The following is an 8216-nucleotide window of genomic DNA, read 5'->3' on the forward strand; positions in this document are numbered from 1 at the left end:
AATTATTCGTATGAAAAGTGCCGCTTTGTGGACCTCAGCCTTTTTTGTTGTAGAACAGCCTCTACATTCATACCCTCACAAATATCCTTGGCTGATGTTTGTGCAGTCATAAAGCCTGTTGACCTGTAGTTGCTGAGACCTCTCTCTGTCTTTCTCAGAAGACTGACTGTAACGTCCACATGCATCCTGGGAGACTGCATCTGCTTTCTCACCTGTTGTATCTGGCTCCAGATGTCATACCACACCACTGTACAGATGCTGAAGCGGTATGATCCCACCTCCTCTGACAAGGACTGGGCCTCAATCTTTATCACAGGGTCTTTGGTTTGATCCCTCACCTCAATCAGTGCCTCTCTCACCGCTGCTGCCTGATACATCAGTGGCTCAACACTCTTAACTTTACTCTCCCACCTTGTCTCAGTCCACATCTTCAAAGTGATGTCCCCATGTTTTTTCAGGATGGCCCATCGCTGTGTGGAGGCTGAGAACAAGGTGTACAGTTTGTATAAGATGCCAAAGTAACCTGTGGCATTGACAGAACTTTTAGCAGCATTAGCCACAACCAGGTTCAATGTGTTTAATTTATTTTATTTCACCTTTATTTAAACCAGGTAGGCTAGTTGAGAACAAGTTCTCATTTGCAACTGCGACCTGGCCAAGATAAAGCATAGCAGTTCGACACATACAACAACACAGTTACACATGGGATAAACGAAACATACAGTCAATAATACAGTAGAAAAAAAGGAAAAAAAAGTCTATATACAGTGAGTGCAAATGAAGTAAGATAAGGGAGTTAAGGCAATAAATAGGCCATGGTGGCGAAGTAATTACAATATAGCAATTAAACACTGGAATGGTAGATGTGCAGAAGATGAATGTGCAAGTAGAGATACTGGGGTGCAAAAGAACAAGATAAATAATAAATAACAGTATGGGGATGAGGTAGTTGGATGGGCTGTTTACAGATGGGCTATGTACAGGTGCAGTGATCTGTGAGCTGCTCAGACAGCTGGTGCTTAAAGCTAGTGACGGAGATATGAGTCTCCAGCTTCGGTGATTTTTGCAGTTCGTTCCAGTCATTGGCAGCAGAGAACTGGAAGGGAAGGCAGCCAAAGGAGGAATTGGCTTTGGGGGTGACCAGTGAGATATACCTGTTGGAGCGCGTGCTACGAGTGAGTGCTGCTATGGTGACCAGTGAGCTGAGATAAGGCGGGGCTTTACCTAGCAGAGACTTGTAGATGACCTGGAGCCAGTGGGTTTGGCGACGAGAATGAAGCGAGGGCCAGCCAATGAGCGCGTACAGGTCGCAGTGGTGGGTAGTATATGGGGCTTTGGTGACAAAACGGATGGCACTGTGATGGACTGCATCCAATTTGTTGAGTAGAGTGTTGGAGGCTATTTTATAAATGACATCGCCGAAGTTGAGGATCGGTAGGATGGTCAGTTTTACGAGGGTATGTTTGGCAGCATGAGTGAAGGATGCTTTATTTCGAAATAGGAAGCCGATTCTAGATTTAATTTTGGATTGGAGATGCTTAATGTGAGTCTGGAAGGAGAGTTTACAGTCTAACCAGACACCTAGGTATTTGTAGTTGTCCACATATTCTAAATCGGAGCAGTCCAGAGTAGTGATGCTGGACGGGCAGGCAGGTGCGGGCAGTGATCGGTTGAAGAGCATGCATTTAGTTTTACTTGCATTTAAGAGCAGTTGGAGGCCACGGAAGGGGAGTTGTATGACATTGAAGCTCGTCTGGAGGTTAGTTAACACAGTGTCCAAAGAAGAGCCAGAAGTATACAGAATGGTGTCGTCTGCGTAGAGGTAGATCAGAGAATCACAAGCAGCAAGAGCGACATCATTGATGTATACAGAGAAAAGAGTCGGCCCGAGAATTGAACCCTGTAGCACCCCCATAGAGACTGCCAGAGGTCCGGACAACATGCCCTCCGATTTGACACACTGAACTCTATCAGAGAAGTAGTTGGTGAACCAGGCAAGGCAATCATTTGAGAAACCAAGGCTGTTGAGTCTGCCAATAAGAATGTGGTGATTGAGAGTCGAAAGCCTTGGCCCGGTTGATGAATACGGCTGCACAGTAATGTCTCTTATCGATGGCGGTTATAATATCATTTAGGACCTTGAGCGTGGCTGAGGTGCACCCATGACCAGCTCTGAAACCAGATTGAATAGCGGAGAAGGTACGGTGGGATTCGAAATGGTCGGTAATCTGTTTGTTAACTTGGCTTTCGAAGACCTTAGAAAGGCAGGGTAGGATAGATATAGGTCTGTAGCAGTTTGGGTCTAGAGTGTCTCCCCTTTGAAGAGGGGGATGACCGCGGCAGCTTTCCAATCTTTGGGAATCTCAGACGATACGAAAGAGAGGTTGAACAGGCTAGTGATAGGGGTTGCAACAATTTCGGCAGATCATTTTAGAAAGAGAGGATCCAGATTGTCTAGCCCGACTGATTTGTAGGGGTCCAAATTTTGCAGCTCTTTCAGAACATCAGCTATCTAGATTTGGGTGAAGGAGTAATGGGGAGGCTTGGGCAAGTTGCTGTGGGGAGTGCAGGGCTGTTGACCGGGGTAGGGGTAGCCAGGTGTAAAGCATGGCCAGTCATAGAAAAATGCTTATTGAAGAGTTCATTCTGTATTTGGTGGCCAAGGAAGCTGGTGGTGTGACTCGAGGACCCTTTTTGGACACGGTTAAGGTGCACTTTCATGACTGGATCAAATTGTGCCATCAGTTCAACCTCTTTAAGGAAATTTCCATTTGATGGAGAGTACAGTGTTTCTGTGTGTCCCCTTAGTGCCAGATTTCTAATTGCCAGAGACTGCACAATGGCAGTCAGACGTGTCAACACCTCTCGCCATCTTATCCTCTCAGCCTCCATAAGTGCCATCTCATGCTTATCAATTGTTTCCCCTTTTTTATCCTCATTGCCAGTTCTTTCCATGTTTTCATGCAGTTTTGGTGTTCTGGATTGCTTTCGTGTGAAGTCAGCAAAGAACTTGTATGTTCCCAGTCTGTCAGTCCTGAGTTTGCTAAATTCATTTTCTTCTTAGAAAAGAGTTTGCAGCAGAAGCAGAAGAGGCTGTTGTTTCTTTCAGAATACACCAACCAACTTCTAGGGATTTTTTCACCACTCACCATGGTCTTCCTGAAATACTGGTGGTGGCAACTTCTTTCATCAATCTCATTCCTTGGGAAAACAATGTTAGCTGGTACCTCACTTGGTCCTCTACAAACTAATTGTGTCCAAATCCTGTCAGTCAGAACTGAAGGCCTGTCACAGGGTCTGTAGACAGTGGTTCATCCTCAGCATGTTCATAGATGACCAGCAGTGTCAAAAAATAATAATCGCAGTGGTTGTAAAGGGTGCAACAGGTCAGCACCTCAGGAGTAAATGTCAGTTGGCTTTTCATAGCATCTCTACCGCTCCTGCTGTCTCTATAAAGTTGAAAACAGCAGGTGTGGGACAAGGTAGCACGTCCGGTGAACAAGTCAGGGTTCCATAGCCGCAGGCAGAACAGTTGAAACTGGAGCAGCAGCACGGCCAGGTGGACTGGGGACAGCAAGGTGTCATCAGGCCAGGTAGTCCTGAGGCATGGTCCTAGGGCTCATGTCCTCCGAGAGAGAGAGGGAGAGAGAAAGAGAGAGAGAAAAAAATAGAGAATTAGAGAGCATACTTAAATTCACACAGGACAAACAAACAAACAAACAAACACACCTGAAGAATCCTGCTGGGGAGAAGTGGAAGCAAATGGGTCTTCATCCTCAGGCTCAGACAACATTTGTGAAGACACCAGTGTGGCTGAGGAGGTGGATGGCTCCTCATCTTGAGGCTCAGAGATAATTTCTGAAGAGGCCTGTGTGCCTGAGGAAGTGGATGGCTCCTCATCCTGAAGCGCCGAGATCATTTCTGAAGAGGCCTGTGCGGCTGAGGAGGTGGATGGCTCCTCATCTTGAGGCTCAGAGATAATTTCTGAAGAGGCCTGTGCGGCTGAGGAGGTGGATGGCTCCTCATCTTGAGGCTCAGAGATAATTTCTGAAGAGGCCTGTGTGGCTGAGGAGGTAGATGGCTCCTCATTCTGACCAGTGCCAGAGGGTGCTCCAAAATATTTCAGAAGTGCCCCTGAATTTGCATTGAAATACAGTAGATGAGTCTGACACCCTAAATACATTTATTGTACAATGAAATATACATGTCATTATGCACAATTTATCAAACTTTCAGAATAGGAACCAAATGAACCATATAACCTCCTTGGCTAATTCTAGGCATAAGACACCCCAAAAGACTCAATATATCACAAAAGATACAAAATATCAGCATATTATAGACATCTTTTAAGTTAGCCTACAGCATTGGAAATTCCCCTTATTGAGCTCAGGACCTAATCAATACAATCACAGAACACCTTTATGATGTCACCTCAATGAAAGTCAACCAAATCAAGAATATGTGGTTTATTTGGTACCATTTCGTAGTGTGACTGATTTTACTAATTGCATTAGTACTGTACAAAGTTAGAGGTGCGCTATTTCATTGATTCCCCCACTCCCCCTACCTCGGACTACCCCCGCCATCTCGTACTTCTGAGAGGGAGACCTTCCTAGACAGTAGCCTGCCTAGCTCACAAACTAGAATCAGGGCGCTCACTCCGACAAGGTTAACTGACACACAGACCCACACGGTGACATGATATCATTGACGTGACGTGCAAATGAGCGATAGAAACCGATCACGCAAATGTCACCATTCCGATTTTTTTTGTGCGGGAGCCCCATGCCGCCCCGACAAGATGCCACCCTGGGCGGCTACCTATGTCACCCATACCTAAATCCGTGCCTGTTTTATATATATATATATATATATATGAGGAGTGAAGAAGCCCTATGCACCATTAACATATCTACTCCTGGAGTAACTCCCTGTCAAAGAGACTCATATGGTTTGGCAGGAGGCCCTGGGCCAATGGGAGGTCAAGGTTAAGGCTTAGGGAGAGTGAAGTTACAGACATGAAGATACAACTTGAACCACTGATTAAGGCTACCTTCAATCACAAAGGCATGAAACAGATGTCCAACACACCTGTTTGCTCGGGGAAAACGCTGTTTTACATTTTCAATTGGTTGAAGGATAATCTTTGCAACTTTTCCGACAGACAGGACAGCACAACCCTCTCCCCCAACACACTCTTTGAAAGCCATTGGGATGCTGTGTCTTTTATTTCTCTGATTGGAAGGTACCCTTATAGTCCTCATGTAATAATCAACAATGTAAATGTTAACTCTCTTGCTCTCTCTGTCAATTGCATTCAGTACCTCTATCCATCTCTTTACAGGTGGTACAGAGAAAATATTCCAAGGACCTCCAGAGCCTTCTGACCAACTACATGCGATCTCTCCAGAGCAGAGAAGTAAACGCTGCTGGTGGTAATATACTTTATGCACTATGCAAATCTCCATCACAATGGCTATCTTTCTGTGTGATGACATATAGCATATTATCCAGGGCCACTGGTTGAATTGGATTTACTGTACTCACTCCAAAACTCATGCTATCTCCTCCCTCTAAAAGTTACCCAGACAAACTAACGTGTCAATCCCCCTGTCCCCAGGTGAGTCTGCTGGGCCATGGAAGTTGAAAGCAGCACATCAAAAGAACCTGCCACTCTGTTGTCAGTTATCAGCAAATATCAAGGCTTTTAATGGTCAAATTAGGGGGATGATCACCAAACTCAATAAAGGTTGGTATAAACTACTCCTGTTCAAGTTGTTACAAAACAGTACATTTTTAAAGTCTGTTCTAAACATTTTTACTAACTACTTCGGTAACTTAAACATCATATAGACTTTCTCCAACAAGACAGCACTTGGTGCTTATGACTCCAAAAGGTCTAAAATCAATGCAAGTGTCCAGGGTGAATACATTTTTATTAATGTACAGTGTATTTGGAAAGTATTCAGACCCCTTGACTTTTCCACATTTTGTTACGTTACAGCCTTATTCTGAAATGTATTTTTTTTTTTTCCTCATCAATATACACATAATACCCCATAATGACAAGGCAAAAACATGTTTAGAAATGTTTGCAAATCTACTTAAAATCAAATGGGAAATAGCATATTTACATAAGTATTCAGACCCTTTACACAGTACTTTGATGAAGCACCTTTGGCAGCGATTAGAGCCTCGAATCTTCTTGGGTATGACGCTACAAGCTTGGCACTCCTGTATATGGGGAGTTTCTCCCATTCTTCTCTGCAGATCCTCTCAAGCTCTGTCAGTTTGGATGGGGAGCGTCGCTGCACAGCTATTTTTAGGTCTCCAGAGATGTTAGATCGGGTTCAAGTCCGGGCTCTGGTTGGGCCACTCAAGGACATTCAGAGACTTGTCTCGAAGCCACTCCTGTGTTGTCTTGGCTATGTACTTAGGGTAATTGTCCTGTTGGAAGGTGAACCTTCACCTCAGTCTGAGGTCCTGAGTGCTCTGTATCTCTCTGTACTTTGCTCCGTTCATCTTTCCCTCCAGCCTGACTAGTCTCCCAGTCCCTTCTGCTGAAAAACATCCCCACAACATGATGCTGCCACCACCATGCTTCACCGTAGGGATGGTGACAGGTTTCCTCCAGACGTGCCGCTTGGCATTCAGGCCAAAGAGTTCAATCTTGGTTTCGTCAGACCAGAGAATCTTGTTCTTCATGGTCTGAGAGTCCTTTAGGTACCTTTTGACAAACTCCAAGTGAGCTGTTATGTGCCTTTTACTGAGGAGTGGCTTCCGTCTGGCTACTCTACCATAAAGGCCTGATTGGGGGAGTGCTGCAGAGATGGTTGTCTTTCTGGAAGGTTTTCCCATCTCCACAGACGAACTCTGGAGCTTTGTCAAAGTGACCATTGGGTTCTTGGTTACCTCCCTGACCAAGGCCCTTCTCCCTGTTTTTCTCAGTTTGGCCGGGCTGCCAGCTCTAGGAAGAGTCTTGGTGGTTCCAAAGTTCTTCCATTTAAGAATGATGGAGGACATTGTGTTATTGGGGACCTTCAATGCTGCAGAAACCAGTTTTCACTTTGTCATTATGGGGTATTGTGTGTAGATTGATGAGGATTTGTATTTATTTAATTAATTTTAGAATAAGCCTGTAACGTAACAAAGTGTGGAAAGTCAAGGGGTCTGAATACTGGTTGCCAACTAAAATATATTTCACAGACAAGCCTGAAGAATAGGACAAATTAAGTCGGTTCTTGTGTCTGTAGCAGTTCGTATAAATGAGTGGTTACATAAAATACAAGCACTGACTGTTATACCTCTATGGTCCTGAGGTTGTCTGGCAGCATTCTGCTTTCTAATAATCTTACTCCCTGTCCAGCTGAAATGCAATAACAACAAAAACATGAATAACAATATGCCTAGTCAGGCAGTCATTTGGCTAACTAGGCTAATTAAGCATGCATGTATATGTGTACAAGCCTATTCAGTTAAATTATACCAATGCAGCCTATTTAATCAATAAACAGGCAGTGGAACGAAGTAGTTTGACAAAAAGTGTTCAAAAGTCAGTAACAATTCTTTAAAATATATAGTTTTTCTTTTCTAGTAACATAACATTATTAGCTACAGTTTTCCCCCCCAGCAGTTTCAATTTAGCAAACGTACGCTAGCTACATGTTGACAGCTAGCTAGCTACATGTTATCAATCAGATGGTTAACTAGCAAATATATGTGCTTTCTACTCACATCTAAAGCTGCCTGATGAAGCCAGCCAGTTGATTGTAAAGCTAGGATGAATGTCAGAAGCCAGCTAGCTGACATTAGCTGCTGTAAATTTCAAATGAAATGTACCATTATATCAAAGTTTTTATAACTAACCCAAGATAGAATAGAGCCTGTCATTTCCAATGGTAGCAAATGAAACATAATGGGCGGAACAAGCAAGGAGTTGGCAGAGCCAATCACAAGTTAGCAAGATCCTATTGGCGTGTACTAGCATTTATTTGCACGTTTTCCATTAGGGAACGCCTACTCTGTGACGTGCTGTACGCAATAACTAAATTCACCCTCGCACTCCTTCTAAACAACGCAACTTTGACAAAGGGTAAAGTCTACAAAATGCAGTCCACTCTGTTTGTTACAGATTCTAGTTTTGGAAACAAAAAACTGTATGGAGATCAAATGTTTCAATCATGAGAAAAGTTGCAGAACGTTGGCCAAAATCC

The 8216-nt window shown here is 44.0% G+C and overlaps 1 long non-coding RNA gene across 1 annotated transcript; it reads right to left on the reverse strand.

Annotated features, from left to right (window-relative positions):
* Positions 1–572: 572 nt before the first annotated feature.
* On the reverse strand, positions 573–7894 carry LOC106589724 (uncharacterized). The gene is made up of 3 exons (XR_001324897.3): positions 7738–7894; positions 7308–7369; positions 573–4134 (listed from the first exon to the last, which is right to left on the reverse strand). It is a non-coding gene; the product is annotated as an uncharacterized LOC106589724 (long non-coding RNA).
* Positions 7895–8216: the final 322 nt, after the last annotated feature.

Source organism: Salmo salar, chromosome 28, assembly GCF_965601325.2.
Source record: "Salmo salar chromosome 28, fSalSal1, whole genome shotgun sequence".
In the NCBI taxonomy this organism is placed as follows: domain Eukaryota; kingdom Metazoa; phylum Chordata; class Actinopteri; order Salmoniformes; family Salmonidae; genus Salmo; species Salmo salar.